At 38.7% G+C, this 18,777-nt stretch overlaps 1 protein-coding gene across 4 annotated transcripts in view; it reads right to left on the reverse strand.

Annotated features, from left to right (window-relative positions):
- ZNF438 (zinc finger protein 438) overlaps nt 1-18,777 on the reverse strand; it is a 174,956-nt gene that overhangs the window by 55,569 nt on the left and 100,610 nt on the right. For 3 of the 4 annotated variants that reach the window (XM_054716603.1, XM_054716601.1, XM_054716604.1), the window contains one exon: nt 4,061-4,124. The exons of the other annotated variant lie outside the window; for it this stretch is intronic. The gene's annotated coding sequence lies outside the window, so the exon portion shown is untranslated. The remainder of the gene's footprint in view (nt 1-4,060; nt 4,125-18,777) is intronic. 4 annotated transcript variants of the gene reach the window in all.

The raw sequence follows: 18,777 nt of genomic DNA on the forward strand, positions 1-18,777 counted from the left end.
GCCTAGGTGCCCATCAGCAGATGAGTGGATTAAAAAACTGTGGTACATCTACACAATGGAATACTACACTGTGGTAAAAAAGGAGTTCTTACCATTTGCAACAGCATGGATGGAACTAGAGAGCATTACGCTAAGTGAAATAAGCCAGGCAGAGAAAGATAAATATCACGTGATCTCACTCATTTATGGAATATAATGAAGAACATAAACTGATGAACAAAAACAGATCCAGAGACAGAGAAACATTGATCAGACTGTCAAACCTCAGAGGGAAGGAAGGGGAGGGTGGGGGTAAGGGAGAGAGATCAACCAAAGGACTTGTATGCATGCATATAAGCCTAACCAAAGGACACAGACAACAGGGGGGGTGAGGGCATGAGTGAGGGGGTTGGGGGTATAATGGAGGGATAAGGACACATATGTAATACCTTAATCCAGGGGTCCTCAAACTTTTTAAACAGGGGGCCAGTTCACTGTCCCTCAGACCGTTGGAGTGCCAGACTATAGTTTAAAAAAAACTATGAACAAATTCCATTGCACACTGCACATATCTTATTTTGAAGTAAAAAAACAAAACGGCAAAAACACCAGCATGTGGCCCGCAGGCCGTAGTTTGAGGACGCCTGCCTTAATCAATAAAGAAATTTTTTAAAAAATAAAAGAAAAACCATATCATTTTATGATTAAGAAAATTCATTTATGATATACACTTTAGGAAGTAGTATCCATTGCAGATTTTTAAAAGTAGGTCTTGTGAGGCAAATCTGGAAATTATAATGACACCAATGTGTGAAAGTTATCTAATAAAATCTCTTCATTATTCTTGTGTGAAGTTTGTGGTTATTTCCCTCAGAATCTATAAGATAAAATTAATTGATTTTCTTAAACATGCTTAGAAAAGATAACTGAATTTTTAAACGTAAAACACAAAAAATATTCTTTATATATTATGAAGGGTACATTTATTGGAAAAATGACATAGTATTTGAAATCTTAAGCAAAATCCATAAAGATAATTTGCCTTATTCTACTGTACAATACCAAAGTTTACCTCTTCAGTAAAGTACTAAGATTTCTCAAAGTAAACGCATGTGAATATGACTTAAATAATGATTACTGAGTTATATAAAACTGCAAATCCAAAGATATGCTTTACTTTGGTCCCAAATTCCAAACCTAATACTTAATATGGTAAATCCCAGAAAATATTTTTTAATTTAATTTTATTTTCCTAGTTGACATTACTTGTCGCTCTTCATTTTCACCCTGACCTTATCTCAAAATGTCCTCTTAATGAAAGTAATAAAAGAATTTTACTTCTTAATATTCCATGGTTAATCATTTTGAAACTTATAAGAGGCAGTGTTAATAATAGGAGGGTACTTTCCATTCCAAATTAATGACACTAACTATATAATCTATCTAAGTGAGGAAAAGTTAAGTACAACAAAGGTATTTTATTATTTTTTAAAATTTATTGTTGAAAGTATTACAAATGTCCCCCTTTCTTCCCCATTGACCAACCCCTTCCACCCAGTGCTGGCTCCCGCCCGCCCCCCCCCCTCCCCCCCCGCTTCAGGCCTTCACTGCACTATAGTCTGTGTCCATAGGTTATGCATATATGCATAAAAATTCTTTGGTTAATCTCTTCCTGCCCCTCTTCCCTCTGAGATTCGTCAGTCTGTTCTATGCTTCTATGTCTCTGGATCTATTTTGTTCATCAGTTTATTTTGTTCAGTAGATTCCATATATACATATGAGTGAGATCACAACAAAGGTATTTAAGAGGAGCTGTGGCTTTTGCAGTCATGGTAACCACTATGGAATACAAGCTTCAATCTAAAAATATATATGTCATGTTTGTCCATCATGCCTTCTTCCACATCACAATATACCAATACAACACTGGTACATATAGACAGCAGTGATAACAATAGGGATGCAAAAAGATTTTTCAAACAGTCTTCATGTTTCCTATATGGCAGGCCCATTTATTCTTACTCACAGTGTGCTTACCTAGACCTTATTTCACATTAACTCCAGAGGCTCCCTAGGCTCAACTGAACAATCCTGGAGAAGCAAGGTGCTAGAGCTCTCTGCATTCTATCCACTGCAGGACACATTGGTTGTAGTAAGACTTAATGCCTTCCTTGAGATCTACAGCGCACCCACCATGTGCAAAAGTGGGGGAGATTCAACTGAGGCTATAGGCACAGAAAAGAGGAAAGATCATATTGAAAGTGGTAGATTGCAGGCAGCAAGATTCTCTGGAGAGAGAGATGAAGAACATTAGTGTTAACAAAGGCAAGAGCTGATGAGTGCTTGAGACAAGAGAACTATGCCCAGTTCCCTGTAGTTCTCTATACATGTCTAGAAAAATCTGATAATAATAAACATCTTTTCCTCTACTCCCAGGAAAAAGCTTCCTACAAACACAGGGCAAAGAGATAAAGACATAATAGGAGACTACCGCAGTACTTCCAAATATGATTATACTGAAAAATGATGCTCTATTCAATATGAAAGATTTCAGCAGGAGTTTGGTAATAAGGAGGATAAGTAATAATAATCTTACTATGGAAGCAGGGAGGGACTCTGTTTGTACTGATATGCCACTCGCTTTTGAGAAAAACTGGTTTAAACAGAATCTTTATTTGTATTTTCATAAAAAAAAAACACCTTAGGGCCAAAACCGGTTTGGCTCAGTGAATAGAGCGTCAGCCTGTGACTGAAAGGTCCCAGGTTCGATTCCGGTCAAGGGCATGTACCTTGGTTGTGGGCACAGCCCCAGTATGTTTCTCTCTCATCGATGTTTCTAACTCTCTATCCCTCTCTCTTCCTCTCTGTAAAAAATCAATAAAATATATTTAAAAAAAAAAACAAAAACCTTAGGTCTACAGAAACACATTATCTTTTTACCTAGAATATATTGATTAAAAAATAAAAATATAACTTTAAAGTATTTTTAAAAGAATTTTGCATAAACATTGTTTTTCCTAAATAGAGTTCAAACTGAAGCTACTGTATTCAATGTATCTTTCCTATCAAAAATCAGAATTAAATTTTGTAGAATCACTACAAACAATATCAAAATATTAGAGTAATATGATTCCAGCAAGAAGAAATTTTCATAATTTAACAAATATAAGAAGAAATAAATATATTATGATTCCTACTCTCAGTTACATTAAATGAATAAAAAGTTCAATTGGATAAGAGAAAACAATCATCATGGCAGGTTAAAAGGTAGGGTCACTCTTGTTTCAAATACAAACACATCTTTTCAGTAAAATTTTGCAAAACAATATAAAATTTTATTAAAAATCCATAAGTAAATAAAACATGTCCCACAGTATCAATATATGGCACTTTTTTATCATTTATTTTGTGAATACCAGCAGGGTACACTCACAGCAGCTAGCATAGATAGATATAAGTCTTGTCCTTAAAAAGCTGGTTGAGAAGTCTTGCTAGAGAAATAAAGATCTTCTATGATTAATAAGATATAAGATATCATGTTAAGCACCAGAAGATTCTTTCAATAGACATATGAAAAGATGCTCAACATCACTCATCATCAGGGAGATGCAAATTCAAACCACAATGAGGTATCACCTCACATCTGTCAGATGTCTATCATCAATAAGTCAATAAACAAGTATTGTCATGGATATGGAGAAAAGGAAACCCTTGTGCACTGTTGGTGAGAATACAAATTGGTGCCACTAGTATTGAAAACAGTATAGAAGTTCTTCTAAAAACTAAAAATAGAACTATCTTATGACCCAACAATTCCACTTCTGGGTATATATTCAAAGAAGTCCAAAATAATAATTTGAAAAGACATATACACCCCTATGTTCATTGAAGCATTATTTACAATAGCCAAGATATGGAAGCAACCTAAGTGTCCATCAATACACGACTGGATAAAGATGTGAGATATATATATATATATACATATATATATATATATATATACACACACACACACACACACACACACACACACACACACATAATGGAATATTACTAGGCCATAAAAAGAATGAAATCTTACCATTTGCAACAACATGGATGGACATAGAGGGTATTACGCTAAGACAAACACCATGTGATTTCACCTGTATGTGGAATATAAAAAACAAAATATATAAACAAACAAAACAGAAACAAAGTAATAGATACAGAGAATATTTTGATGATTATCAGTTGAGAGGGGGGTTAGGGATAAGTGAAAAAGGGGAAGGGATTAAGATGTACAGATTGCCAGGTATAAAAATAGTCATGGATATAACGCACAACATAGAGAATAGAGTCAATAATCCTATATAATAAAAGCCTAATATGCAAATCAACCAAACAGCGGAATGATCGGTCACTATGACACGAACTGACCACCAGGGGGCAGATGCTCAACGCAGGAGCTGCCTCCATCCCGCAGGCACCAGGCCAGCCAAGGCGGGTGCCACCAGGGGCCCCCCAATTGCCCTGCCAGTTGACCCACAGAGGGAGGCGACCCGGCGGCAACAGTGGCAGGGTGATCGGGGATGGGGAGGGGCAGCACTGGCCAGTGACCAGGCCAGTGCCGGCCCCCGATCGCCCCATAGGAGCAGGCAGCACCAGCCTGGCCAAGGCAGGTGCCAGCAGGGGCCCCCCCGATCACCCCACAGATTGGACCTGATCTCTGGCCAGGCCTAGGGACCCTACCTATGCACGAATTTCATGCATTGGGTCTCTAGTATTTTAATAACAATGCATGGTATGAGATGGGTACTAGCCTTTTGGGGTTATCACTTCATAAGTTATAAATATCTTATCACTATGTGTACACCTGAAACTAATACAATATTGTATGTCAACTATAATTGGAAAAAAAAGACAATTTAAATCATCACGAATGTCTGAGTTTATTTTTTTAGCTTTATTAAGGGATAACTGACAAAATTGTAACATATTTAAAATGTGCAATGTATAAGTACTTGAGCTAACTGACTGCAGTACTAGAGCATGCTTTCCCAAATCAAAATAACAATGAGGTACCACCTCACACCTGTCAGAATGGCTATCATCAACAAATCAACAAATGAAGAGTGTTGGTGAGGATGTGGGAAAAAGGGAACCCTCGTACACTTCTGGTGGAAATGCAGACTGGGGCAGCCACTGTGGAGAACAGTATGGAGTTTCCTCAAAAAACTAAAAATGGAAAAAAAAACACCTAAAAATGGAACTCCCATTTGACCCAATTATCCCACTTCTAGGAATATATCCTAAGAAATCAGAAACACCAAGCAGAAAGGATAAATGCTCACCTATGTTCACAGCAGCGCAATTTACAATAGCTAAGATTTGGAAACAGCCTAAGTTCCCATCAGCAGATGAGTGGATTAAAAAAACTGTGGTATATCTATACGTTGGGATACTACACAGCTTAAAAAAGGAAGAACTCTTACCATTTACAACAGCATGGATGGACCTGGAGAGCATTATGCTAAGCAAAATAAGTCAGTCAGAGAAAAATAAGTATCACATTATCTCACTCATATGTGGAATCTAATGAACAACATAAACTGATGAATGAAAACAGACCCAGAGACTTAGAAGCATTGAACAGACTGTCAAGCCTCAGAGGGAAGATGGAACGGTTGGGGGGGTAATCAATCAATGAACTCATGTGTATATGCATAACCCATGGACATAGACAATAGGGTGGTGAAGGCCTGGGGTAGAGTGGGGGTACAGGGTGAGAGAGGTCAATGGGGGAAAAAGAGGACATATGTAATACTTTTAACAATAAAGTTTAAAATAAAATGAAATGTACAATGTGATAATTAGATATAGGTGGTATACACTGTGAAAGGATCCCCCATCAAGTTAATTAACATACTCATCACATCACATATGTACCCTCTTCTTTTCCCTTCTCATATTTCCTCCCCTCCCCTCCCCTTTCCTCCCCTTCCTTCCGGTCCCTTCCCCTCCCATTCCCTTCCCCTCCCCTTCCCTTCCCTTCCCTTCCCCTCCCATTCCCTTCCCTTTCCTTTTTGGTGAGAACATTTAAGTTCTACTCTCTCTTGAAATTTTAATTATACAGTACAGCGTTATCAACTATAGTCACCATGTTATACATTAGATCCTCAGACCTTATTCATCTTATAACTTTAAGTTTGCACCTTTATTTCCCCAACATCCTAGCCTCTGGCAACCACTTTTCTTTTTTTCCTTTATTTTTATTAAAGTATTATATGTGTACATATCTTACCACTTTTCTACCTTCTCTTCTGTTTCTATGAGTTCACCTGTTGTTGTTTTTTTGTTTTTTTTTTTTTTTAAAGACTCCACAGTATAAGTGATACCATATAGTATTTGTCTTTCTCTCTGTGGCTTATTTCACTTAACATAATGCCCTCCAGATTCAACCATGTTGCCACAAATGTCAGGGTTTCCTTTTTTCAAAGGCTGAATAATATCCATTTACATATATACCATATTTTCTTCTTTTAAATTTATCTTTATTGTTGAAAGTATTACAAACGTCCCCCTTTTTTCTCCCACTGATCCCTCGCCCCTATTCCTGCCCCCTCCCCAGGCCTTCACCAAACTATCGTCTGTGCCCATGGGTTATGCATTATATGCATAGAAGTTCTTTGGCTAATGTCTCCCCACCTCCATCCCCTCTTCCCTTTGAAATTATCAATCTGTTGCATATGCCATATTTTCTTGATAAATTCATTTCTTGGTAAACACTTAAGTTGTTTCCATATCTTGGCTATTGTGAAAAATGCTGCAATGAATATGGGAGTACAGATTCGTCTATGAGATAATGGTTTCATTTCCTTTGGATATATTCCCAGAGTGGAATTGCTGGATCATACAGTAGTTCTATTTTTAATATCTTGAGATATCCCCATACAGTTCTCCATAATGGCTGTACCAGTTTACATTCCCATAAACCATGTACAAGGGTTCCCTTTTATCCACATTGTTGCCAGCATTTGTTATCTTGTCTATATATATAAAGAGCCAGGGTCCGTAACGTCCAAAACGACCAAACGGACAACTGAACACCACAAGTCAGTCCTGCAGTCAGTGCTGGGTTGTCATGGCGACCCAGCACTGACTGCCGAGGGGGCTGCGGATCAGGCCCAGAGAGAGACCTGGAGAGAGAAGCAGGGTCTGATCCCCAGCCTCCATGGAAGCTGTTGAGCCAGCCCTTGCCTCTCTTTCTCTCCAGGCCTCGCCAGCAGCCACGGGGGCTGCTGATCAGCCCTGCCTCACTGATCGGGCCCGGAGATGCTGACTGGCATAGAAACCAAGCAATGAGAACCTAATCTGAGTAAACTGTGAAGGCAGAACCTAAGGTGGGGGCTGAGTAGGGGTTTTAAGGGCAACAGCTGTTTGGTGTAAGGTGTAAGAAAGTGGTTCAATTTTTTAATGACAGGTTTGGCAGTATAGTGCATATGGCAGGCTATCAGTCCAGATATAGGGATTATGTATTTTTGTCTGCCAAGAGCATCTTCTCCTGCTGAAAAAGGCTTTTACCCCCCACTTAAGCAATCCTATCCTATATAATCTATCTATACTAATAAAAGGGTAATATGCTAATTAGACTGGGTCAACCGGCCATCTTCCAGATATCCTACTTCCTTCCAGACAAAGCCATTGTGGTGGGGGTCGAGGAAGAGGCAGTTAGGGGCAATCAGGCCGGCAGGGGAGGGCCATTGGGGGTGAGATCAGGCTGGCAGGGGAGGGCCATTGGAGGTGAGATCAGGTCATCAGGGGAGGGCAGTTGGGGGCGAGATCAGGCCGGCAGGAGAGGGCAGTTGGGGATGAGATCAGGCCAACAAAGGAGGGCCGTTGGGGGTGATCAGGCAGGCAAGCAGGTGAGTGGTTAGGAGCCAGATTGCAAGAGGGATGTCCGACTGCCAGATGTCCACAGGGGTCAGGCCTAAACCAGCAGTCGGACATCCCCCAAGGGGTCCCTGATTGAAGAGGGTGCAGGCTTGGCTGACGGAACCCCCCCCCGCAACCTATGCACGAATTTTGTGTACCGGATCACTGGTCTTTTTATAATAGCCATCCTAATAGGTGTGAGGTGATAGCTCACTGTGCTTTTGATTTGTATTTCCCTGATGATTAGTTATTAGTTTCATGTGCCTATTGGTCATTTGTATGTCTTCTTTCAAAAATCGCTTATTCAGGTCATTTGCCCATTTTTAAATTGAGTTATTTGTATTTCTGCTATTGAGTTCATTTTGGATATTATTTCCTTTTGGGATATGTGATTTGCAAATATTTCTCCAATCCATGGGTGCCCTTTCCATTTTGTCGATGGTTTCCCTTGCTATGCAGACGCTTTTTAGTTTGATGCAGTCCTACTTGCTTACTTTTGCTTTGGTTGCCTTTGTTTTGGGGGAAATTGTAAAGGGTACATGAAATGTATATTATTTCTTATAACTACATGTGGATTTAAAATTATCCCAAATTTAAAAGTTTAAGAGCAAATAGCTTTAAGGTACTTATGGCATATTCTCAAGGATAATTACATTATCCATCCTTGAATGCAGGATACCAATTTTTTAAGTAGTCTTCATCCAGCTTATCCACATTCCACCTTTGTTAGTGGTCAACCCATGAAGAAAGGCAGATTTAGGTAGACAAAAGGAGAACTGTGTTGAGGTTTTAAAAAAACACAATAAAAACATATTAATATTTTAAGAATACCGTGAAGTGTACTTGAAAGTTTGAGACCACAGTGACATAAACAAGTATCTATGACCTAAGGATAAATGCATCCTTTGGTACTTTGAAGTATTTTAAAAAAATCACATAGAATTAAATTACAAAGCTAACACACTTGTTTATGCAGCTGGTCTTTTTTAAAATTGAGAAACTTTAAACCTACAATTCTAATAGGCTTACTGGTGACATACCAATGCTTTGAAAAAGAAATGAAATATCATAAATCATCTGACCATTCTTAAGCTTAGATTTTTATCACCACTCAGATGCTTTAAAAATAAAAAGCAATATGAAAGGATAAGGTCTTGTTTTGTGCCCTATGAAGTTTAAGATAGAAAATAAGCCCTAGCCAGTTTGGCTCAATGGATAGAGCGTCGACCTTCGGACTCAAGGGTCCCAGGTTCGATTCCAGTCAAGGGCACACGCCCAGGTTGCAGACTCGATCCCCAGGGGAGAGCATGCAGGAGGCAGCCAATCAATTATTCTCTCTCATCATTGATGTTTCTATCTCTCTCTCCCACTTCCTTCCTCCCTGAAATTAATAAAAAATATTTTTAAAAAAAGAAAATAAATCATACTATTAAATGTCATGTAGAATCCTAACCTCAATACTTAGGATTAAATTGGCATAAAATTCTTGGTCATTCCTATGAGAATTGATGCAAGTAGAGTAGCTTTTCTTACAAAATATTTCAAAACTCTGGCATTTCCTGTGATAAATGAAGCAATAAGGCACTGGAATTGCAACTGCATATATATAAGTACTTCATATATTTCCCCGACCTGCGGGGTCTTCTAACGGGGGGTACCGAGGCAGCGCACCTAAGGGAATGAAAACAGACAAGGGACGCAGAGAAAGGAGGCAAGACAAACGGGTTTCTGATCAAGCCTCGAAATTTTATTTTTACAGCGTTCCTTATATGTGGTTTCTAGAAGGGGAGATGTCTGGGGGAGATGGGGGCTGAAAGAGTTATGTGGACTTAGATAATTGACTAAGGTTGTTAAGGGGGCTAACTATAGATAAAGAGTTTGGCAGTTAAAGGGCAATTAAGGAAAGAATGCTTCGTTCTCAGAAGAGAGGAGGTGGGCCTGGTTTCTGTGAGTTTCTGTTTAGATAACTTGCTAAAGTAAGGTCAGAGTTAACCCTTTAATCAACTCTTGGCTCCGGACATCTCCTCCCTCTCTGTTTAAGAAACGGGAGTGGGCATTAATCGACCGAGGAGACATTGACCTGGTTCCTCCCGTGGGCTTTGCATACCCACTGTGTGTGGCTCTTGACACCTTTTTGGGGAGGAGAGGCAGAGCCATTATTTTATCGATGTCAACCTCTATGCAAACCAGGTATACTCTCAGGGAAATCCAGAGGAGGTTGGAAAATATTCCAACCTTCCCTTGCAATGCTTTGCTCTGCACCCGGTTCGATACCCATACCTCTGGCTCTGGCTAGAGCGTAGGTAAGCATCCCTCTGGTTAAGATGCTGTCCCCGTAGGGAAGGAGCGAGTCTGGGTCCGGAGGTGCTCGTGCTCTTGGCAATCCGAGTCCCACCTATTGGCCATTTCCAGGCGTTGATAATGAATCTGAATGGGTTTTGCTAAAGCTGAATCTATTTGCTGTTTTACGAGGTCAGTTATTTTTCTAAATGCCCAAGGGCCAAATGTAAGAATAAGGAGAAAACCAACAAGGGGACCAAGGATGGAGAGGACGTAGGGGAGGAGTCCATTAAGTCCACTCCAGAGCGGGTTCTCAAATAGCTCTTTTCGTCTCTTGACGAGGTCTTCTTGTTCTCGTCTCGGACGATGCCAGACTTGTTGGTGTAGAAGCAGCATCGTTCCTGGGGGCAGGACATAGGGGCTTCTCTGGGTCCATTGTGGTGACAGACGTAATGCTCTGGCACCCGAATTGGCTGCATTGCTCCTTCTGAAAAGATATAAAACACAACCTCTTCCCCACATTATTACTGAATCTGATAAAACTCTTATCTGGTTTATGATTCCTTTCACCTAGCTGACTCAGTGGAGGCTATTGTACAGGAGGCCTGATACCTTTCACCTGCTGTACAATCTTTTGCATTAAAAATTTTTTTTTTTTTTTTAAGTATAAAAGGTTTGACTGAGCCTCTTTAGAGGTGACACATAACACCTATCTCCCCCTTTTTGTTTTAATAAATGATTTTAAGAGTACGATTGGCTCTTTCCACAATTGAGTAACATCTATTTTGTCAATTTGATTAGGTTTAAGTCCTCGGGGATTTACCCCCTAAAGTTGGCACAGAGAGGTGGATAAACACATTGAGGACATTGCTTCCAATAAAACATGGACATTGTCCTTCTCTAATAACATTTTAAAGGCTGAAAATTAAATGAAAAGTTTCCTCTGAATTAGTGTGCCCTATAGTAGCTGTTACAATAATTTTTGCCATACTTACCACATAAGCACTATTACTATAGGTTGATGGGCTCTGTAGCAAAATCTGTTAAGGCACAAATAAGAGCTTGTATTTCTACTGAAATATAAAAGTTTGAAGGATCTTTGCTCTCCTGCTGCAGTAGATCCAGCCTTTCCAGAACTGGATCCATCTATAAAAATGGTTAATGCCTGAGGTATAACAATTTCTTTTAATGTGGCAGTTAATACTATTCCCTGTGTTAGAAATAAAGCAAGACCCTCAAGTCAGGGGTCCTGGTAAAAACACAAAACATCAAACATTTTGACTTCTTTGCAGAAGGTGTGCACACATGGTCTGGAAGCGCGTGCACACCGACCTTCCTTGCCCTTGGTCAACCTGCAGCAATGCACAGGTGCTGACTGCTAGCATGGCAAGGCATCTTCACTATTTTTATTTCTGGACTATTTCTCCTCTGTTTTCGGGGGCCACTGCTTCTTCTGTGGCTGCAGTAGTCCTATCAGGTCCTCTCTGGGATCCGTTGTTGCAGGAATCCATATGGGCTTTGGAGTTTTCTGGAAATATAAACATATTCTCGACCAAAGGTTAATAAAGAATTCTTTTCTATAAATTAGACTTTGATTTTTGCCCAAACAATTTTCCTTTGGTTTATTTTGACACCATGTATTTTTCATGGGTGTCTTGCTGTTTGCATTACAAACAAATAAAAATTAATTTTCAAAGTAAAAATTTTCTAGATGTAATTTGCTTTCAGGATATTTTTCCTTACAGAATATTACTCCACTATCCCCCCTTATTTTTATTTATTAGGAGGCTTTGGAAGATTTTTATAATGCAGTCTTGATAACTTTAAATTTTAATTTTTTGCACAAAAATGTGACTGCTTTAGGTTCATTGCATGTTAAGTAATTTTACCATGAAATGAACTATCAATAGAAATTTTAGTTAATACTTTAGGAATAGCTTTTGTATAATTACATTTTCTTGAATATTTACTTATTTTCAATTAGCCAATTTAAATTAATCTGAAAACTTGACTATTTTACTGTCAAATTTAATACTCTTAACAAAAATCTTAGTTTACTCTGTAATTAATGGAAAAGATTATTTTGCATACTTGAGAAAGCCCTGAGCATTTCTGGTGCTAGATTTAGACATAGGGCAGCTGCCATGGGCCCACTCTCTGTTGCCTGGGTCCCAATCCAAGCTAGGCCAAGTCTCTTGTTATCTGGGTCTCTTCCAGATCTGAGCTGGGCCAAGTCTCTGTATGTTCCCTGGGTCCCGATCTGAGCTGGGCATGGGAAGCGCGAAGCAGCCATGGGGCAGGAGAACTCCCTCAGAAGGGGCGAGTGTTCAAGCCTCTGCAATGTTGGGGGGTGAGGTTCTGTGCCCCACCTCTGTTGACCCCCAAGTTCTCTCCTGATGGCCCCTATGCGACTGTGCCTGTCTTAGGTTGTTCCTCCTTTGAGGAATCTTACCCGTCTTTGACTAACCAGCCATCCTCCAGGGCCAAGCAGGTTCAGTTCTGTCTCCTTGGTATCCTATGCCTCTATGGCCTCCATGCCCAGCACCTGCCTTGGGATCCCCTCGCCTGCTAGTGGGGCCCCGGCATTGATCACAGATCTTGGGGTACCCAGCTCACGCCATTGTGCAAGAGACAGATCCATGGTACCAGCCACTATGAGGCTTCAACCTCAGCATGAACTGAAAACCCAGGCAACAGCTGTGGGCAATTGGATTGTGAGAAGAGGGTCCTCTTGGCAAAAGGAGCAAGAAGGGCCAATATAGAATGCTCAAATGCTTTCCTAGGGGGCCTTCCACAGAGTGGAAGGGATTAAATCCTTTCATATCCTTATAAATTGCTGCCAAACATTCAAAGAATTAATTTGTAAGTTTGGGATAATTGTACAATATGCTGTTGTAAAATATCAAAATTATAATGAAATTGTAAAATATCATGTAAGAATATTCTTTGTTCTAGGCCATGGCAATTCAATCTCAAACTGGCTATCAATTTCTTTTTGTATAGAAAAGGTTTTTACCAGTTAAAGTCTCCTAATAATTTCTAAAAGTAATTTAATCTCTTCTTATCTCCACCTTCTGAGGCCTAATGCATTGGTTATCAATTACAATCTCTATGATATTTGAAGAAAACCTCTCTTTTTTTCCTTCCAAAATAATTTTCAGGCTACAGAGTTTCACCTAAAAATCTCTTTCTTTTTAAAACAAGCAATCTGTAGGGTTACAGCTTGAAAGGTAAGCCTCAAGCGACTAGCTAGCTATATTACAAGTACTCTTCAGTAAGGCTGACTACTAATTTACTTTGAGATTTAACATTTTAACAATAATCTTAGTTTACACTGGAAATACTAGTGAAAGAGAATTTAAAATTTTTAATTTCTTATTTTTATTAAATTTATAATTATATTTTTAAAGTATCCTCTTAGGCTTATTTGCATATACAGAGGGATCATGGGAAGGTTTCAGTAACTTTCTTAAAAGATTTATTTAAATTGCTTATAAAGACATAGGCTTATTTAAAGAAAGGGGTTGGCCTTTGTTATTTCAAGATGGCGGGCAGTAACCACATGGCCAGAGGGGTAGGCAAGATGGCGGCTGCCTCACAAGCTGCAAATGTTGCTCCTCCTCTAGCTTAATTAAGAATGCAGGCTACTACGAGTCAGGATTCAATTACTTATAAAAACATTGGCTTCTCATGTAACTTAATTTATATGCGACATTGATTATATTTTAAAAATCCAATTTATAAGGTAACTTAAGTAGGTATCTTTAATTTAAAAAGGCAAAGAAACTTATTCATTAAACTTATTTGATACTTTATTGGTCTGATCCAAAAGCATAAGCAGTGTCCCACCTCCAGCCCATTCAAAAATGCAGGCTACTTGAGGCTTTTGTCTTTCTATGAAATTCTACTGCTTTTGAAAATTTTGGCTATATTTAAGAAATATACTGTTTTTACCCTTCTTACAGGTAAAAACTTCCATAACATTTAATATATATCTATGTAAGTAAAATATATTAATTAATTTTTATTTGATAAAGCTTTCCATGCAACTTCAAGTATCAATCGGTTTAATTAAAAAAATATTTATTTTAAGAGAGAATAGACTTTTGAAATACATCTCAAGGGCCCAGTGAAATGTCTCAAAAGCCATTCTCAAAACCTTGAAATACACCTGGAAAGATCAAATATATAATATATATGATTTAAAGATTATATACTTAAATTATCTTAAAGAATGTCAATTAAATTTAAACTATATCACAGAATTTCCTTTTTAAAATCAGACCAAGAAGTAACATATTTTGAATTTCTAATTATTTAAGAGAAAACATTTTATTTTCTCAAAAATTAAGTTGCAATACTCTAGGCATTTAGTTACCACAATTCTATAATTTCTCACAATTCAATCTGAATCTTAAACTTTCAGAGCTTGCAAGTCAAATATTTGCAGTTCTTAGATTAATAACACCTTTATAGCTTTAAGAATAAATTTTAAAATCTAATAGTCAACTTTAAACCATGTTATTTCTGCCTAGGGAAACTGAGAAGCAAACTTATAAGTATTAAAAAATGACTACTGGTGGAAAGCTGATTTTAAATGAGCCACCTTTTCAGGAAAAACCATTTGACCTTTTCTGGGAAGGTCAGCTAGCAAAAGGTGTAGCCATTGAAATGCAAATGAACATTCTTTAAAAATGGCCGCTGGCGGGAACCAGCCTACCTGCATGCTAGGGGAAGGGCGTGTCCATCCCTCCCTCCATAAAAAAAAAGGTGTAGCTTTAAAACCTTGTAATGAAGAAAAAAGAGACCTTAAACTTTCAGAGTTTTAAATCTTAGCAAAATTAAATACTTAGCATTTCTCAAATCAATAATACTTTTACATTGTTAAGGATACATTTCACATAAAATATAAGGCATATTCAATTAATAGGTTAACTTACAACATCTAGACTTCATACTAGGCATACTTAGATCAACATTTCAGTATTATCAATTTCAATACATTTAATTTAAATTTATCATTTGCTTTAGTAAACTTCCAAGTTCTTTTAAATTTCCAGCCAATAGGCTTGGCCCAGCCACTAAATTTCAAAAGGTCACAATTTTCCTGCTGGGGAAGTCAAGAAGCAAATTCTCAGCCATTCATATGTAAACTTGACTATTTACTTGCTGGTTACCTGCCTCGGGCGGGAAACTTCAAAAGAGCTATCTTAGATGGCCTTGGGGAACTAGTCTGTATTTCTTTCTCCGGTTCATCTCCGCCATTCTCAAGGCCAAAACAGTCTCGGGTTTTTATTCTGTACACAGCAAAGAGTTAAGTTCAGCTCAAAACTATGCGCACTCGTTTTTAAACTGGCCTTTTCCCTCTACATGTGCACAGAAATCCCGGATGCATTTATGAATTTGTAAAAGCTTTAAGCCATTAGCTGGAAAATAAATAAAGATGGCGAAGATGAGGCCTTTCAAAGTGGCTTTCTTGGGGAGTGGCGTCCATATTGGATCGCCACGTGTCTCCCTTCCCCCACCACCTTCTTAGGGGGAAGATTCAGTAATGGTCTGGCATCTGTTTTTATTTTATTTATTTTGCAATTTTTATTTTTATTTCTGTATTTATTATTAAGGAAAGAAAAAGATTGGCAGTTGCTGATCTTCCGGGGAGAGTTTATCATCTAAGGGGATCTTATTTAAACCTTTAAGTGAGGGATAGATACCGGGGACCTTAGTGCTAGGGGTAGGATGAGTTTCTTTGATTTCTTCCATAAGATCCTTTTGAGGTGGGTTTTCTGGCATTTTTACCGCGACCGACGGACAAGCCGAGGGCGGGTATGGGAATTTTTTCTGGGCCAAAAGTCTCATAATAATCCTGAAGGGCGTCGCCCACTCTTTTCCATCGCTTTGAATCGATGGTGCCCACTAGTGGAAACCAGGGACATGCCTTTCTTTTTACCCTTACTCCTTGCGTCCTGAGGGGACTCCTTGAGCCCACCGAGGAATACCTTGTGAGAACAGAGAGGTGCCCATGTTGATGTGGGAGCTTCTCAATTTTTTGCCTCCTCCGCGTAAGCCTCTGGGACGTATAAACCCCGTGCCAGGTCAGCCCTGAGTTTCCGATGCCTAGGACAGTTGTCTCGTCAACAATCTCTGTTTGCCCAAAGGCCCCTGCTCACGTATCATAGGTCGGGATGTATAAGCCCCATGCCAGGTTAGCGACCACTAAGATAAAGTGAGCTCAGGGTTTGCGAGAGACGTGACTAGGAACCAACCAGAGACAAGTTACTCCTCAGGGTGATTCAGAGTTCTCGCTCGGCCAGATCTCGGTACCTTTAACCCTTCCCGGATCGGCGAGACGAGTGCTTATTAGCAGACTGGAGGTTGAATCGAGAAGCTCAAAGTGTAGGAAATCCGTCAAAGGGCACAAAAACTCATTCTCACAAGGAATTCACTCTCTCTGAAATCTTGTCTGAAAAGATCATCTGCAAAACTCAACTACAATCAGATCATACTCACGGACGGGCAGCTCCGCGGCGATCAAGTGACAGAGTCTTCACTCGTGGCGTTCCACGGCGACTCAAGAGGGTGTCCGGCCGGACCGATGTGCAGATGTTCCCCGGAGAGCCGACTCTCGTGCCCCACGTCTAGGGCGCCAATATTTCCCCGACCTGCGGGGTCTTCTAACGGGGGTACCGAGGCAGCGCACCTAAGGGAATGAAAACAGACAAGGGACGCAGAGAAAGGAGGCAAGACAAACGGGTTTCTGATCAAGCCTCGAAATTTTATTTTTACAGCGTTCCTTATATGTGGTTTCTAGAAGGGGAGATGTCTGGGGGAGATGGGGGCTGAAAGAGTTATGTGGACTTAGATAATTGACTAAGGTTGTTAAGGGGGCTAACTATAGATAAAGAGTTTGGCAGTTAAAGGGCAATTAAGGAAAGAATGCTTCGTTCTCAGAAGAGAGGAGGTGGGCCTGGTTTCTGTGAGTTTCTGTTTAGATAACTTGCTAAAGTAAGGTCAGAGTTAACCCTTTAATCAACTCTTGGCTCCGGACACATATATGCAACCAGATTGTTATCTCGCTGTATATCTAGCACTACAAATTTGTTTTCTGGCATCCAAAGGAATATATGAATACTTATAACGAGTAAAGGTTGGGGTAGGCCCTTTTACTTTTAAGCTACAAATTTAGGACCACATATAGCTACAGAGTTCAACCTTTATTTTCTGACAAGTAGCTTTAATGAAAAATGCTCACAAATTTTGCAAGAAATGTTAAAATAAAAAAATCTATAAATACTTTGACATATTTAAGATACAACAGAAGAAGAGTAATATCTAAGTGTTAGCCACAGAACCTGAAAATTTTTATTATAGCTAACTTTCAAGAAAGTAAATTGTGGGAGACATACTCTGTGACCTGATGAAAGGTACTTTAATAATTGGTCAATGATCAGTTCAAGTGACATTCTAATTCATAAGTTTGCCTTCAGAAGCCCCCTGGACTAGCAGTGCGGCCTATATAAGACCGTAACCACTTTAGATTTCAGCAGTTTTTCTAATTCATTTTAAAGATACAGCTAACAAATCAGTAGCCTCCAAATAACAACTTAACCAATGTCAAATCCCTATTAAGCTGTGTATAGGCGTTTGATAAACACTTGAATAAATGACCTAATTAACGATATCAGAAAGCCAACTTATGTCTTGCATATCATATGGTTACAAATGAAGAATTCTTAAATATGATCTAATTTTTAAATGTATAACTTGTCTTTCATTAAATTATTATTAAATACTCAGTATATACCAAACAATATTACAACATATGTGTAAGTTAAAAAAAAAAGTAAAATAAAATGAACACCTTTATTCCCACTACCCAGTTTAGGGAATAAAATATTACTATTACTTTGAAGTTACCTTTATGGCTCTTCCCATTGCATTTCCAATCCTTGCCAGGCCTTTTCCCCAATGACCTTGAATTTTTTTCACTTTGCTTTACATTATCCTATGTATCCCTAGTTAATATAGTGTTTAATTTTGTAATATTTTTGGGTGGAATTATATTGTTTGGAATCATATTGGAAGTATTATTATATGTTCATGAGATTCACCAATCTGGTATGTTTAAATATAGCACAATTTATGACTTCTCTTTTTGATCTGAAATCTTTCCCGTGTTCTGGAACATTGTCATGCATGTTTCTCTGTGTACATTTGCAAGTGTTTCTATGTTTCAGAGTGAAATTTCTGGGTTGGTATATATAAAAGTTATTACATAATGACAAATTGTTTTATATTTTTTATCCAATTTCTTTAACCACTAACAAGGGTAAGAGAAGGCAGGATTCCATCTCCTTGCCAATACTTCTCCCAATCTTGTGGATATAAACTAGTATCTTCTTGTGATATTTTTAAAGCTCCTTTTTCTTTCCTTTAAAGTGAAATGTACACAAGATAACATGCACAAATCTTAAGTATACCATTCCATGAGTTTTAACAAATGCATATACCTTATAACCCAAACCATTACCTCATTCCAAAGGAAATTTCTTCATAATCCGTGCCAGTCATTACCTGCTCCATCCCACTCTTTTGACTCCTGTTCCT

The sequence above is a fragment of the Eptesicus fuscus genome, chromosome 5 (genome assembly GCF_027574615.1).
Source record: "Eptesicus fuscus isolate TK198812 chromosome 5, DD_ASM_mEF_20220401, whole genome shotgun sequence".
Taxonomy (NCBI): Eukaryota; Metazoa; Chordata; class Mammalia; order Chiroptera; family Vespertilionidae; genus Eptesicus; species Eptesicus fuscus.